General features: G+C 36.6%; 1 protein-coding gene across 2 annotated transcripts in view; it reads left to right on the top strand.

Moving 5' to 3' along the window:
* Window positions 1–17,859, top strand: part of ZNF385D (zinc finger protein 385D) — a 436,566-nt gene that overhangs the window by 352,652 nt on the left and 66,055 nt on the right. The gene's annotated exons all lie outside the window — the stretch shown is intronic.

Below are 17,859 nucleotides of genomic sequence, written 5' to 3'. Positions count from 1 at the left end.
CTTTCCAAAGACTATTACTTATTGTAATGACATACCAGAAAATTTTCTTTTGTTATTAAATAGAGATATTTGATAGTTTTTCACTAATACAATTGTAGTCAAATAGCCTACCACAAGGTGCCTGTCATTGCTTCTCAATTATTCTCTAACATGATTTTCATACCAGAAACTTATATGGTACTAAACAGTTAAGATAAAGTCAATTTCTAAGGTAAACGTATTCTAAGAAGCAGCTTAGTGTCTGAAGATGTCAGAAAACAGAGGGTATACGGGAATAATTAATACCTTGGACACTGGAGGAATGAAGAACTTTGCCGCATTTAACAGTATTTTATTCTATATAATTCCCAGTGGGTAAGAATTTTTTTTCTAAAATTATTTTGCATGACTAATTTGTGTCTCTTTAGTGCTTGAAAAGACTGTAAGAATGAAACTTCCTTCACGGAAGAGCTAAGAAAATGTACATCATGTAGTTACAGAATGGAAGAATTTTTAATAAAATGCACTAAAAATGGTGCAGCAGCATTTTGACTGTTCTTCTAGAGTCTAAGCCCCATGTCCCAATGGATGAGACAGGCGTTACTGATGAGGCAAGCCAACGGAACATGAGATGCAGTAAAAGCCTGCAATCTTTCTGGGCTTATTAGCTTGTCCTGTGCTAATTTAGTGCTGTTGGAGGTGGTGCTGCCACTGAAACAATTGGCAAGAAATAAGGAAGGAATAGATATTCAGGAGAAGAAAGGAGCAGATGCAATGATATTCAGCAGCAGGGATCACAAGGAGTTAGGACTGCAGTGAGAAAAAAAAAAGCTTCTAGTACAGACTTTTGGCTAAAATAGATTGGGTTGTATAAAGTGTCAACACTTAGTCTTTCCTCTCTTGTAGGCTTGATTGCGTATGCCCAAGCAGGGGTTCAGTAGTTAAAGCATGTTTCAACCCAAGGCACAAGTTCTATCATCCTTCCAAGAAGGTTCTCATTTTTTATTATATATAGAAGGAATTGTAAAAGAAGATTAATTCCTATGTAGTGGAAGATGTACGTTTCACACTTCAGAGAAGTTTCTTAAAACATTGTCTAGACTAATAAGATGAGAAAGATTAGTCACATCATGAGAGAAAACCAGTGCAAAGTTTTCACAGGTGTGTGTGACCATGTCTTGCTGTTTAGAGGTGGAAAAGAAGTATAATTTCTGGTGGTGGGAAGCTGAATTTTGAGTGAATTTTACAGGTGCTGCCCGGCTTTTGAATTGCCAACACTGGCAGCCTAATGATCAGAAACAAAATTCCTTGTTGAAGAGAATGTTGCCTAAACTATGAAAGGAAGTTCTGAATTGGTTTATTCTCTCTCCAAGTCCCATAGAAAATGAGTGAAATTAATGGATGGCAAATTGATCTTTTCAAAAAGTTAGCACTAAGAAAACGTATTTGCTCTGATGACTCTTATTAATTGGGTTTTTGTATCACTTGCAACTATTTTGAGCATAAATTCAGCTGTGGCTGTGATGCGTCTTTAGTTGCAGACATCAGTCCATGCTACTTCAGTCAGAATCAAAGGCAAGGTCCCAAAACAAAATGGGCTTAGCATTTTTGCTGTGTTTCTTGCTGTGTGTCCATTGATACAGATCAAAAGATACACTGGAAATAATTTCTAAGGAAACATGTTATTGGTATGGTCTGAATTATTTTACAGTAATGATCTTTAAAGTAGTCGAGCTTAATACAATTGAATTGGTAATTTACTAGGAACCTGGAGAATACTATGGCTCATTTTTACAAAGAGCCTACAGTTAAATATCTGTGCGGTGTACAGTGTTTTACTGATGTGTAAGATGAGATTTTTTCTCTAGAGAGCTTATTTTCTAATAAATCAGAAATGAAACAAGAATATAAGGTAGGGAAAGCAGCAGGGGACTGACAAATTAATTTATGGAAAAATACTTTCTGAAACCCATATTTAAGGTTTTTTTGAAAGAGAGAGGGTTTGACAACCAACAGGAATATGATTCAACTTATTAGATGACATGTTAGGATAGTTGAAGTCAAGCCTCTAAAAAATGTTTGAAGGTGAATAAGCATAAATGTTTTTTTCAGAATTTGTAGTTTATGGAAGTAGGTATGTTGTTCTAAAGCATGCAAGAGGGAGAAGGAACTGTGTAAGAGACAAATGAACCACACTGAATAACAGGTGTGATGATGCAAAGTAGGAGATCAGTAAGTGGAAAGAAAAGAGACTCTTGAGTCTATCATAGTTCGTGATTAATATTTGTGACAGAAAAGAGGTGATCTGAGAAATGGAAATTTTCAGGTGGCAGAGTAAACAGTAGGAGAAAAATCAGAGCCATGCAAGAACTATTTATGCTGAATGATCATAAAGATATTGGTTGAAAGGAGAGGAGAAGTCATCCCAAGGAGATTATGTCCAAGTCCAGAGAGTAGAAAGGCTTGAGGACAGAATCCTGAAATACACTAGCCTGGCCAGCGCATCTTCTTTTTCAACTGGGAGGAGGTTTTTTATCCAGATGTTCTTCAGCTGGGGTTACTTTAGAATTCAGATCTTTAAAGTCAGCCTCAAGGAACATTTCCTTTTCCTCCTCACTAGTTAAGCCTATGTAAAAGTTAAGATGGCTGAAGCCTTATCAGTTGGCTCTTTTCTGGTATGTGAGGAAAGGCATAATGACAGAAGCACTTATAGATTAGTTATAAGTAAGTAGCTGCTTTAAATCTGGGGTTTTAAATTTAACAGAGATAAGATCTTACTCTTTCAGAAAATCTACTTGTATCCAAAATATGCTAATTTCCATATTCCCTGAACAGGAAAACGAAGGCCCAAAATATTTAGCTGCTTTTCCCCTCTGTGTGCTGCCCTCCACCCCCACCAATGTCCTCATGAACTCAGCTTGGTGATTTGTTGTGGCTGCTCCTGGCATGAAACAGGTGACAGAGTAGCAAGAGATTGCTTCACAGTGAGGAAGGCATAACCACTTACAGTAATTGGACTAGGAATTTTAATTCAAATCTTGAAATTATTTGTTGTTGCAGTCAGAAGAATCTGTCTTGTGCAGGCATGACTTCTTTTCCATGAAGAGAGGTCCCACCGATACTAAATATGCCTTTTTAATTGAGCACTTACATTTGTAACAAACCGTTTGAACGGTAGCTACAAAGCCAGGATTTTACTTGGTTGAGCGGGCTAAGAGGCTTTTTGCATCTCAGTATGCTATTTATAGAAACATGAATTGTATCTAGGACAAGGTAAGGGCCTGTGGTATTTCACTGCAGGCTGCTCTGGTGTGTGCAAAGGTGCATTTTCAAACTGGTAAGTGGTGGGTTGGCCCTTGAAGCTCTTTGGCTGGGGAGAAGCATAATTCTCATAATTCTCTTTTATCAGCACCGCAAAAGATAAATCAGCGGGATGATGATCTTATGAACAGCAAATCTCAAGTCATTTTCTGAGATTATTGGACGGTAGTCAGGCCTGCTTATTAAAGCTGCCGATTTTGTGTGACAAGGTCATCCTTAATTTCTGTTTGTATAATGAACAGTAGTCGATTCCACCCCTTTTTAAGAGATGTGAGTGGTGTAAATGGGGAGAAGGCGAGGGGACTGTACAGCCCCCTCTATACCCCTCCTGTGGCAATATGCCGTGCAGTCAGAATACCCCCAGGGCCTGTGGTGTGGTCTCTGATCAGGTGAAGAAGGTAGGGGCTCTCTCCTGTTAAAAATATCAGGGGGCTTCAGGCCCATATTCCTGAACCTGCAGAAGTCATACTCTTACATTTGACTGACTGAAAGGCAGGTTTGCATGCGACTGAATGAACAGTTCAGCTATAGATTTAATCCATCGTTAGCAGACAACTGCCAGTCCTCCTACCAGATTTGGACTAGCAGACCCTTTGACTTAGCCTGAAAGCTCCCAGTTATATTCCTGGCCAGTTGTCTGCCTGAAGAAAGCTGTTAGATTTACCGTGTGTAAGCCTGAAGGTGTTAATACATCTTAAAACTCTTGGCTGGAAGTAATATGTGGTTTGTATTTGGAATACAATAAAATATATTTTTTAACAGATGGAAGGGCAAAAACACTGAGAGTGAAACTGTATTGGTAAGGTGAAACTGAAGAAGCACAGAGTCAAAAATTATAGCCCCAACCACCTTTAAAGAGGAAGTGTTGGCAAGGATCAAAAGTTAAGTCACGGTTGGACTTGGTAGGACTCTGGGTGCTAAAGCCAGTTGTCCTGAGCTTGGCCTAGTGGAAATATTCCTCTGTAAATAGCTTTGCAACAGCCCTGCAAGATGTGAGATGTAACATGCTGCACGTGATGTTCTTGCACTTGTCCTGATGGCCTTCAGGGTCTTGTTGGATAGTCACTCCTCAGAATTCACTGTCATCAGTAGGGCTCTGGATAGTACCTGAGATCCTGCTCTCACCCCTTCTCTGGGGGTACAGTCACAGTGCTGTACAGTCCAAAATCCCTATTACTCAGTAAATCATTAAGCGGTGATCATTTCTGCACTTTGTGATTTGACTGGTAAAGTAGGTGGCACATGGGGGCACTTCAGCCAGAGCTGGGAGCAGAGGCCTCGCTTTCTGAGGAGAATGGCGTGTCGGGCACAGGCGTGACACGGCTGTAGGCATTGGGGCCCTGCTGAATCTGAAAGCCAGGAAGATGCCCTGGGAAAGTTAATTTATCTCAGGCAAGTTAGTTTGTCCCAAGCAGACTTACGTGATTCACTGGCAATAATTATCATCATCTGATAGATCATAGCAACCTACACCTGCAAGTACTTGCTTTTACAATCACATTTGTTGCCTGCTATTACCCTTCCATATCCATTTTTTGAACTTGCACCCTTAACGTTCTTTTAAGGTAGGGTCCTTGTTCTTTTGGTCTCTCTAAGAATCATTCATGGTGGAGTAACTGTCATTTTTGAAATTATTTATAATGTAAAACACTGTATTTGGGAGATAAATTGAGTTATTCTATTTTTATTACATTTTGGTTTTATTTTTATTATGGGATAGACGTGGATGTAATTTGGCTCCAGGATCAAAAAGAGGAAATTACTCTAAAATGGAAAGATAGTCACACGGATTCAGTCAAGACTGAGAGTTCTCAGGGTTATCAGCTGCCTTCTTATGTTTTATTCCCTAGATATCATTATGTACTGTTTCTGATATATGCTGTGGCTTTATACCTGTCCATAAACTGCTGCACAGATTATTTGCAACCCAGTAAAAAAAGCAGGACAATGGCTTATATGTCTCTGACAAAAATGTGAGAGTCTTTGTTAGCTTTATAGCTGGATGTCTGCTGTATATATATATATCAAGCGTACTCAACAGTGGAAACATTTCCATCTAATACAGTATTTCTGCTGAAATGTCAGGTTGCCTGTGCTGTGTCTGTAGCCACAGATATAGATAGATAGATTGATTGATTGTTAGATATTTCTGTGCAGATCCTTCAAATGGCATGGTTGTCTCCAGCAGTGTTAAGTAGAAACTAGTAAAGGAAGAGCAGAGAAACAAACCAAGTCATTTCCATTTGAGCTGAATTGTTCTGGGTGTTCTCAATTTTCATTTTGTTAATATTTATAGAGTGTATGTCTGTATGACATACCAGTAGCAGCTGAGTACATAGCACACACCAAGACAGTGCAGACTTACCCAAACAAATGTTATAGTGACGGTAGATAAATAGCATATTCTAAGTGGCATATAACACATTTCTGTAGTGGAAGCATGGTGGTTTTTACTCAGCTGGTGTGTTTCTGTGATGCTGTACGTTTTGGCTCAGCCAAAGGCTGTCCATCCATCTTTAAATCCTTTCCATTGGGTCCAGGTGGAGCATCGCATTTGCTTTCAATCTCCAGTCCAGGGTGAAATAAATGTCAACATTTCTGTTGACTTAAATGGCACCAGGATTTCACCCACACAATCTAAACATAACATGTTTGCTAATTTTTCTTTCTTTTTTGTTTTTTTTTCATCTCAGTAAGGAGGTCATTGCAATTTCCAAAAGGCAATGAAAACAGCATGGTTCATTGTTTCTAGATTTTGGTGTATAATGAATTCATAGAAGTGAATATTGAAACAGTTGTAAAGCTCCTGACAAAATGTCGTTTCTTTATAAGAAAAGTAATGAAGTATATTAGCTATGCTTAGAAAAAAAAAAAACCCGAAACACTTCCAAATCAATATGCAAGAAGTTGGTCAGTAATATGCATGTTAGGAAGGTAGCAGAACATATTCAGGATTTGAATAAATGAACTAAAGAAAGTTCTTTTGCAACAGGGCTTCTAAAGTAATTTGCTAACTTCCTATCTTGGATGATTTCAACATAGATTTCAATGGAGCTTGGACTATTGAAGCAAATAGCTCATTCTTGAAGATCTTTTGTTGTTTTTAACACATTGAATTAGCTCATTACTGCTGAATATATAGTGGAAAATAGCATCTGTTTACACTGCAATAATATAAAAATTACTTACCAGTAACAGAATAAGGAGCAATTTGCAAAAGCTAATCATATTTGTGCACTTGTCTGCAAAAAGTAAATTGTTAATACATACCCAAGCGAAAAAGCACTTACTGGTTTATGTGATCTAATATTAGTGTTAAACATAATATAGTACAGTAAATGCTTTTAGGATTCAGTTTTAAAAGTCATAAGGATATGAACATAAAAAGCATAGCTGTCCTATATTGCTGCTTCACCTGTACTTCGTGATGGTTGAGCTCTGGAAAGCATCCTGAAACACATTGTGCCCAAAAAATTGTCCATAAACCCCAAATGTACAACACCAGCTTAGAAAACTACTTGGAGATTTCCTTAGTAAGAGTTCTCTCTTCATTTAGCTAGAAGTTTTCTGTAGGATGTCCTCTGTCCTACTGGGGTGCTGCAAAGCATACTGAGACATACTAAGAACTAGCACAGCAGTGAGACGACATAGATATAAACTGAGAGATAATCATAATTTCAGTTCATAATTGGACATGAAGTTAAAGATTCTTATTTTCATTTTGTTCAAAGAGGATTAAGAAATCTCTACAACTTTTTACAGAAACCAGTTTTCCAGAGGTCATTCTGTAGGGACCAGGATAGACATGTTAGCTTTTTGTTAGCCGTACTTGGTCTCGTGCCATATTTGCATGTCCCATGTGCAGGTTTTTTCAGGAGATCTGTTTTACTACAAATGTTATGTGAAAACTTGCAGTGTTTCTCCCCTGACATTTTCTTTTTCTTCAGAAAGCTACAGAAGAATGCTTTGTTTTGAACTTACATCTCAATACAAAACTTTGAAAGGGACTTCAGTCTGTTTAAGAACAGTATACTTTTATACGTCTGCTTGTGGAAATGACAGCTGTTAAATGAATTATTTTTAAAGGATGGAAGGAAGAGGAATATTGACTGTTCTTCATTGTTCATTGAAGTATTTTACTAACCAAGAAGAGATTATACTATCAGAACTAACGAGGTATTAATCTCATCAAGTGTCTATGGCTAAAATTTTAGAAAAAAGAAACAAAAAGTCTTTCCTTTCACACAACTGTTGTGTGAATTAAGTCAGCATTTCTTTGGGTGCTAAGATTGTGCCTGCAAGGTTAAATCAACATTCTCTTACTAAACTACAGTGCATCTTAATCACTTCAGTAGCATTCCAACATTTGATGAACATGAATGGAAAACTGTTAAATGTTACTGACTTAATTTTACTACTATACATATATCATATCTCTTTAATTCTTAATTCTGGGGTGTGAGAAGTTTGAGGGGTTTTTCCTTTCCCTTGAGCCATAGTTACTATAGATTGATGGGAATCAGCACTAAGCAATAACAAAAGAACAGCATAAAAACAATAAAAAGCAATAAATAAGTATAAATGTGTTCATAAATATTGTGAATAGGTATAAAGGGATTTTCCTGGTCCAAGGATTTTGGAGTCTCAGCATTAAATTTGCAGTTTTCACTTGTTCAATAATCCCTGTCCAAACAAATCTGAAACATGAAAAGATGTCTTAGCTTATGAAGACAGGCTGAAAGAGTTGGGGTTGTTCAGCCTGGAGAAGAGAAGGCTTCAGGGAGACCTTATAGCAGAGCCTTCCAGTAGCTAAAAGGGGCATACAAGAAAGCTGGAGAGGGACTTATTAAAAGCGATAATGTAGCGATAGGAGAAGGGGTAATGGTTTTAAACAAAAAGAGAGTAGATTTAGATTAGCTATTAGGAAGAAATTGTTTACTGTGAGGGTGGTGAGGCATGGGAACAAGCTCCCCAGAGAGGCTATGGATGCCCTATCTTTGGAAGTCTCCAAGGCCAGGTTGGATGGGGCTTTGAGCAACCTGGTCTAGTGGAAGGTGTCCCTGCCTATGGAAGGGAGGTTGGAACTAGACGACCTTTAAGGTCCTTTGCAACCCAAACCATTCTATGGTTCTATGATTTTAAAATCAGAAAGGGCTCTTATACCTGTCTAGTTTTACTTTTTTTTTATATTGTACACCTTACAGTTTCATATAGCTATTTCAGATTTTTGACCTGATAACCTGTACTTGACTAAAGGAGATGAGAAACGTGAAAGCCCATGTGACTGAACCTGAAATATAGAGCATCTCCTAGGTGCTTGTCCTATAGCACTTCAGCATATAAAATGACCTGTTGATTTTGGAGGGGCTACTCTTATCCAGTAAGATTCGTAGAATTGCGACCAATTTCTTATAGCTTCAGTAAGTATTTGGTTTGGGTCAGTGGAAAAAAATTTCAGATTTCAGTGTAATGCAAGGTAAAGGGAATGAAGGTTGTAGGAAACAGACAAAATATAATGATAGTATAAAGAATACGTAATGTCAGAACATTCTCATTAAGTGTTTTTGTACTACTTTGTATCCCTAACCATGGCTTCTTGCATAGAATTTAACAGATAGCTTAAAGGAGTGAAAGATGCTGACCTGTCAGCTTTGTATTGGATGATATTGTTGCCTTCTGTATTGATGATAGTATGACAACCTACAAGTGTTAGTAAATAAACCCCATTTGTCAGTCTGCACAACTTTTGGAACAAATTAATCTATCCACATATACGTATTACTTTAAGAACAAACAATTGATTTTATAACTAACTTGCATCACAAGTTGGTCTGTGTGTACTATGCATATCTAAAGGAGGCTGTTCTAAGTACTAAGGCTCTGACCCTGCAATAGTTGGTAGAACTTGTGTGCTGACACAAACCTTGTAGGTATACACAACATCTTGTGAACGTCAGCGAGGCTCAGAATGTATTCACAGAGTCACCCAGCAATGATTGAAAGTGAGGCAAAAGGAGCAAAATTATGTAAAGGGGTAAATACTACTGTAATGTAGACTGTCTGATCTTCAGGTTTTCCTGTGCCTCACAAACCTTTGTTCCTTCTGGATATTTTGATTGGTGTTCTCAAAATATTTTCTTACTGGCTAATTATTTACATAAAACCAGTTTTTAAGGCAAATTTACTTCCATGGTATGACACTAATTTTTATCATGACTTAGGCACTTATTTTCTATTAATGTTATTTCCTTAAATAAAACATAGTTTACTTTCATTTTTGAAGCAGGAAGAAGCATTTCTTCATTTTACTTTGTTTCTTCCTCTCTCTTTTTCACGTAACATGTCTTTCCTCCCAAAGAGAGAAGTCCTGTGGATGAACCTACAGCAGGACTTTTTAAACAAACCACTGACATAGGACTCTTGTAGAGATATCAAATTTCTCTAAATGATCCAGGAACTAGTGGGCTGAGAGTTCTTTTATTTCAAGAAAACACATTGCCTCTCCATGGATGTTTCTGCATCTGGAAGGCTTGGATTCCTCTTGGAATATGAGGAGAATGAAAGAATCTGTAAACTCTCCCATCTTAGTCCCAGCCCTAAATTATCAGTGTTTGTGCAGCTGTGAAAACTCTTCACAGTAGAAAAGTTCACATAATATTTTACGCATACTTACAGCTTTCTACAAGAAGGCTGGAGATATAACCTGGGAAGTACCTAACTGTAGCCGAGTCCACATAAAACAGAGGTGGAATCAGAAAATTTGAGTATTTATGTTTCTTATTTGTTGGTTTTGAATTTCTACTTGTGGGTAGGAGCTGATATAAAGGACAAAGGAAACATGTATATTAAAATAACTATTGAAATATAAAATGAAAATCCAAAATGAAAAATTGTGTAACTATATATGAGTAAAAGAATCAGAAAGTCTAATCAACATTTTTCTGAAGACAAACTTGAAATTTGGAAAAGTTCTAGTAACTATAGTATTAAAAACAGTAATTCCTACAAAACTATTAAGACTGTGCTTAGTGAAAATATCTCCATGTACTCTCTTGTGATTTTGTACATACAAGTTGTATTAACTTGTTTGTAATTTCAAATAGTTCAAATAGTACTGAATTATTAGGAATTGAATTATGCACTTTTTAAGCTTTTCCTGTTTTCTGTAGAATTTCTTGTAGTATCTTTGTGTCTCACCACTATTCTTCCCTGATGCTTTGATTCAGTCAAAAAAATCTGAAACTCAGAATTCAATGAGATTGCTATTATGAATGTAAACAGACAAAAATGGTTTCCTTGGAAACAGAAAGCAGGTGGAAACACTCATGAGGAGCTACGCTAAGCCTACACACTCAACTTTCATTAGTTATCAGTTCACTGGCTGGATGCAGAGGGTATCAAGTGTTTTATGCTCAGTCAGTATAACGTTTCTAGATGAACTGATGCTCTGGGCAGGTAAGTGTATGTGTACACCCTTGGGTCCCATTGGCTGTTGAGAGGGGTGACAAACAGATTCAAAAAAATGATGGCTATGACACCAGAAAAGACTGAACTTTTCAACATTATTCAGGAAATTACTGTCTTTAAAACAGTAATTTTAAATTCAACACCATCCATTGTTTTTAAGTAAACATCATTTGTGTATAACCAGAACATTTTATTACATTTATATTATTAAACTGATTATTAATTAAATCACAACCATATTGAGCTTATTTTCTTTGTTGCTTCATAGAGAGATTATAGGTCAGCTTCCACTTTTAGGATTGCCATTATTGACATATTATTCAAAATGTGTTAGTTAACACAATACGTGTGTATGTTTCTACAGCTAGTGGGGTACATTTCTACAAAATTATATTGGCATATATAATTGTTAAAGGTCTCAGTTCCAAATATATAAGTTCCAGATTCAAAACTGGAAGCATGTATGTTATATTTACTAAGCTGAATTAATACGTGGTTTAATTTATCATGTGTAGCACATAGCACTGTGTATAGATCAACCTTCTTCTATCTCATTCTAAAATTAATCTGAGATTAATCACTTGGTTAATCTGAATGAAAAAAAAATCCCACAATTGAGTTTAAAATTATCTTGAAACTCTGACTACAATAATATTTACCATGGGTAAAATAAATTATGCTGCCATTTAATAGAGTAAAAATGAGATTAAATGTTAAATTTCATTGATTATACCAGTTCTCAGAAAAGCATGTTTCATCTCCTCATCAAAAAAACTTCCCCAAAAGCATCCATTATTACTCTGGAAGTCAGAATGTAAAAACTTCCAGAGACCGGAACTTGATAACCTTGTCTTAAACTGATCTGCCTTAATAATAAAAAGGATAAAACAGATGGTAAAGCAAATAGTCTGTTTATAGAATTTCAGCATACAGCGAACTGTAGCTGTGCTGCATGAAGGCCTGATGGCCTTAAAAGAAAAATGGCAGGTATGGGAAAAGATTGATTACTTGAGCTATGTTCCCTTCAGTATATATATTTTGATGCTGTGTATGTCTACTTGGAATGCAGTGTGAAGTGCAGTTTTCTGTATCTTGCTTAGATCATTTCATCTAATACCACGCTCAGTGGCAGCCTACAGCCAAGTGGCAGCCAAGCAGATGGATGGGCATAAAAATACTCTGTTATGGGACAAGCAATATTAAGTAGGGTATTTTTACCTTCTGCACCTGACCAAGATAAAATAGCTTTTCCTTTCCATAATGAAAATATTTGATTTTACTGTAGGATGGATGGTTTTACCATACGAATGGGGTCAATGGCAGTCTCTCACAATGGGATTCAGACTCTCGTCAGGTGCGGTCCCTCACCATTATATAAATGGCTCTGGAAGGAGCCCAAGCACAGGGAGTGGGATGGAGCAGCTTTGTTAATGCAAAGGAACTAGTGCGCTCAGAAAGCACCCATTCGCTTTGATCCTTGAGTCTCAGGGCACATTTATGAGTGTATTGAATAAATGCTTTATGAAGAAGGAACAGAAAGTTTTTCTTTCTATGGAAAGAGAGAATTAAATACCTGGGAATTAACATGCTGGGACATTTATTTTATTCTGCCATAACAATGGAGAAATGTTTTCTTTTCTACAGAAAGGTCATTTTTGGTACTTACACTGTTATTGTATGTTTGACTCTAGGGAAAGGGACAAATTGATCAGTCATAGTTTAGGGGGCAAAAGCCTTCTCAGAGCATATCTGGAAGAAGTTATATTACATGCGTCCTTGGTGTTTTATACCACAGTTACATCTGAGTATATAATGTAATTAGATCTCTGGCTCTGTATTATAGAGTGGTAGTGATGATAGAGTGCACAAAAAATTGAAATGACACAATTCAGAAGATAAAGATAAGCCTAGCAGAAGGAAGAAATGACAACAGGCAACATTTATCTGCACTGTAATTGACTTCGGATTGAGTTTGTATGTATCAGGCAGAAATCAGGATACTCTTCTTGTTCAATATGAAACATGTCATCATGTTGACATCACCTTTAAAAATTACATTCTGTGTCTTCACTTAATCTCCTCCAAAGGCTTGCACAGGTGCTTTAGCTTCTTTGTCTCTTGCACTGTGAAGCTCTGCTGAAGTCCATGGGGTTCCTCTGTTTTCTAGAAAAGTAAGCATAGGACTTGTACATAGTCCTGAATTTCCTGGGCAAACAAAACAGTAGGCCTTATAAGAATTTATTTTTTAAAATTTAAAATAGCCTCAAATAAAACCTTACCTTCTGAGTAGAGTAGATACATCTCGGAGCAAAATACTGCACAACCCTTTCGTTGTTTTATCAGGTGTGGCTCACAGTAAAAGACCTGCCCTATGCAGAACCAACTGTTGGGCATCTCAAGGCTATTAAACTTTCTCTCTGTAAACTCCTCCAGTTTACTTACTGGAGAAGTTCCATAGAGATCAGCTCAGGTTATGTAAATAGCACATACCTATTAGTATACAGATATCTTAGCTGCATACTGCAGCCTTCCCTGAGCAGTGCTGTCATCACTGAGCGGCCAGGCTTTGGAGTTATTAGAAAAAAATATGGTGCTTATTGCAAATATAAAAATGTCTTATGATATTTGTCACTTTCTTGTGTGCTGAGAACATCTGTAAAATTATATTTGAAGTATTTATTGACAGCTCAACTTTAGGAAAATATTCTGTTCTAGGAGATTAAGACAATGTGTAGCATAGACATTGCAGGATTTCCCTCACTTCACCAAGGACAGAAGCCCTCTGGCTTATGCAGTTGTTTATGACTGCTTTCCATGTGTGCCCAGCTCACTGGCAGTATTTGTTCAAACTGGGAAACACTTCTTGTTCTAGAGCTCCTTACTCTGGAGGATTGTGACATCAGTTGCTCATGTATTAGCCAAAATTGCTACTATTATATTGGGAATAATGTACCATCCAATAGCTGGTAAAAACAAAGACATGACAAGTTCTACTGAAATCTCAGATAGACAAAAAGGGCTTTTCAGCACTCTCAGCCCTTGTTTGGGGCTTCCTAAAGGTGCAGACAGACTGCAGCCTTGCTGCTAATTGCCCATGTGGCAGCTTGGAGCACAGTACTCTCCACAATGAACGTCTTTCAAAATGCGTTGTGAAATGAGAAAGACATAATGCAGGATAGCTGAACTGAACTTTTGTGAGGAAGGATCAGTAGGACATGTTTGCTACAGTTTTTTTTAAAAAGTTCTTTTCTTTGAGCTGGCTTTTATTATGAATGTATTGCCTAGAAGGAATGACTGGGACAGGAAAACAATCTGTAAGAAGATTCGTAATATGAGGTGGACCAGGAAGGTTATGAAAAGAATAGAAGATGCAATTCTGCTAAATTAAAAACTCTGAGAGTAGGAGGAGACTCCTTTTTGTTTCAGTGCACAAAATTAGGCACAATGTTTTTGTTGGACCAATGCCAAAAGAACATAAGTGGGAAGACATATGATTCACTGAAGTACATTAGTCAGGCAGACAAACTTATTTTGAGGACTTCCATGTATATATGATGACTGTAATTGTAAGAGAATACTGTCTGGATTGTTTAAAATATTTCATCTTTCTCATCATATTTTACACATTGCTATTTGCTTGGTAGTATGATGTCCTTATGGTAATTGTGGTACAACATTGCACTTAAGCAAAGAAAATACAGCTGAGTTATGACACAATGACTGTTATTTCTAACTGCTCACACCTGCATTTAGGTTTCTTTTATTCTTTTATGTTATGTGTGTGTCTGTGTGTTTATAACATATATATATATATATAAAATAAATGTTTAAATAGATAAATGCATTTTTTTATTCCAACAATTTGGGAAGGTTACAAAATCTAAGGATTAGAAAGGTCCCTAATTATTCAGGATTGATACATGGAACCAGAGGAAGTTACTTGCTTTGCAAAAGAGATGCTTAAACTGACTTGTACTGCTCAAATAGGCAGGACTTCATTACAAATTACATTGAAAAGTGATTTGTTATTTAGACGTCTTGCCATTTACTTGAAGTACTTCCCATAGACCAAAGTTTGTCTACATGTAATTTGCAGGATCAGAGCCCTCAAAATTTACTTAAGGATCCTTGAGTTTTCAACTTCAGGTATGAAGCGATAATCTACCTTTTACTTTGTTGTCAGACATCAAGAATGGATATAGTTTCTTAAAGTTCACTGTAATTTTGCACCAGCATTATTCATCATATTTCTTGTGCTTTATCACTGACTGGGTCACATGTTAGCTGACAGTGACTTGCCTTCACAGTGCTAGGGTTAAAATTTTGTGTATCAAATATGGAAACTATGATGTGAGAAGCAAACTTAGAAACTATGACGGAAGAAGAAAGTAGGCTCTTTCTTAATGTGTTCTTTTAATGTGTTCTTTCAGAATCACATAAAGAAACAGCATTTAATATTAGAGGGGCTTTAGGGTAGCTGTTTGATTACAAAGTCTTCTGTAGTAATAGGGAATTTTTCCTCTAGGATTGTCCTTAATTCTGATTTTAGATCAAACAGTTGTTTCTCAAAGGGGACTGGCTTCTGTCAAGACGAGCAATTACAAAAGTCAATACCCCTTTACAAAACATGGAAAGGGAAATCTTCCCTTGATTCCCATCAGCTTCTGTAGATGTAGGGTTTCACCTGTAACCTCTGCTCCTAACTTGTTTGAGCACAAATTGGTAAGGTAGTATAAAAACATTTATATATATCTTCTTCTTGGGTTTTGCAACTGTTGAATTCTGAAGTGTTCTAGGAGACCCTTTCTCACCTTTCTGAAGGGGTACAGGCTCTTCACTCAGCTAAGCATCATGGTTGGCACCAAAAAGCAGGACTGACTTGTCTTTCACTCTTCTGCTCTCTCTCAAGACTTCTTAATTCTTCATGGAAGTTGGGAATAATTGCATTTTATGTTCTATCTTATTTTTGTATTTAACCTACGAGTAAATACCATATAAGTAATGAGTTTTATAAGCTGCAAGCAAATGCCATTTAAGCAATGAGAATTATTTTAGTTCTCTTATGGCTCTAAGAAATGATTCAGTGAGGTACCATATTTTATGTTGCTGTGCTGAAAAAGATATTTATGGATATTTTTCCATTTCCTACATCTTACTCCTGCAAGGAGAGATAATGACAGACCTTTTTTCTTTTTTTGGGGGTTCCAGTTCAGTTGTAAAAGTTCAGCATAAGCTGATTTGGAGCTGTTTAAATGCTTAGGAGCAATCTGTCTTCTCTCACATAGAGCTACCATTAACATGCCAGCTACAGTTATATTGAAACAAGCTCAGATGGCTTCATGTCCCCATAGAGGATGGAGATTTAAACTTTGAAATAAAAAAGGCATAAATATCTTCTTCAAGTAGAGGCTGGGTTAACTGGCAGTGCTCTGTGGGCAGTGAGTAGTGGACAACTCTGTGTAGCAGCCGTTCTACTTTGGAGCAATTTTATTCATGCATTTCAGAACACTGAAAAGGTCACCAGTTACTATATAGGCCCTTGTATATGCCTTATGCATCCAACACTCTGCTTGAGTTGAGGTTTGTGGAGCTGTAGTTGTAGAGAATTTAGTGGGAAGAGAACCATGGATGCAGGAGACATAAAGCTGGGGTGCTGTGCCAACAATTCTGTGAAGAAAGTTGAGCTGTGTATCAAACTAATATCAACATTCATAATTCAGTATTAAGCACCATGTTCTGACTACCTTTCTGTTTTTTGAAAACTGACACTGTTAGTTAGGCAAAACAAGTGCAGTTAGAATCTGGAGCTGACTGGTAATTAAATTTGACTAGAAACTGTAAAGATAGTTGACGTGATAGTGACATGAGGTTGAACTGTATAATGTCATTTTTAATGCATCATTGTAATGACTCTGGTCTTTCAGTTTAACAGTAATTAACACCTCTTGACTGTTTGTATTTGGCTTACAGTATGTCTCAATGTTATGTGTTGGGAATTGTAAAAGGTGCATGATTGTGCTGTTTCTGTTCAAGTTGTTTCTAATTAATAACTTCACTGTCCAGTGTTCTTTCAATAAGGGTACCTAATACAATATTTACATTATTGTAGGTATAGAGAAACTGGCTTTTCAACCAAACTGAATGATGCATCCCAATATACAAGAGCGTATCATGTGTGTATATGTATGCATGTATACACGTACACTTACATGTGTTTATTGGTTTAGACAAGGTCTCTCACTTATTTCTTAACTTGAGAGGCTCACATTGAGATTCTCAGTCTCAGGCATCTGGAAGGAATCGTGACTTTTCATGAAAACTGAAAGTCCTAAATCTCAAGATTAATTAATACAATACTGTTATTGTGATATTCATTAGAACTTCCTCTCTCCCCAAAATTCAATACGTTAACTAATATTAAATAAAGGGCTAGTGACTAACAGTGCCAGATAATAGAGCGTTATTCTACCTGCAGGAGTGGCTTAGTGAGTTGAGTGACTGTGTCATTTTATCCCTTTGAACCTTTGAGTTTGTAGCCTCTGGATTAAATAAATGGTTTTTTCTTCTTCTGATTCCACAATAGAAAGCATTTAGCTTTCTTTATGTTCTGCTATTGTTTCATGCCAGAAACAAAATGCTGACCTTTGTGGGTCCTTGGGCTGACCCAGCATAGTTGCTTTTCATTTGTTCAGTTCTGCAGTAGCTAAGTTTTAACTATTTTTCTAGAGTCTTAATAATTACTCTTTCAAGTAACAAAGGATTTGCTTTTGATAAAGTTCGAAGTGCAGCAATACAAATATAAGGAATTTTCCAGATTGTTAACTTATTAGCTGGAAGACTTTCTTATAACAGTTTAAATACTTAGAGAATAAACTCTGACTATTCTTACTAGTTCAAATGGGTTTTGTATAAGGTTTAATCTTATACTTCAAAAACTATTCTTAAAATATATTTGCCACATAAATTAAGTGAACGAAAGTTGGTGTTAACTCCTAGAATAATGAAGATACCGTCAGTGTAATACATAAATCTTAATAACAATGCACATACAAATCTATTTTAGCTTAATGATATCAAGTAGCCAAAATATAT

Source organism: Falco peregrinus, chromosome 5 (genome assembly GCF_023634155.1).
Source record: "Falco peregrinus isolate bFalPer1 chromosome 5, bFalPer1.pri, whole genome shotgun sequence".
Lineage (NCBI taxonomy): Eukaryota > Metazoa > Chordata > Aves > Falconiformes > Falconidae > Falco > Falco peregrinus.
Note: the sequence above shows the minus strand (reverse complement) of the source record. Positions and strands in the feature narration are given on the sequence as shown.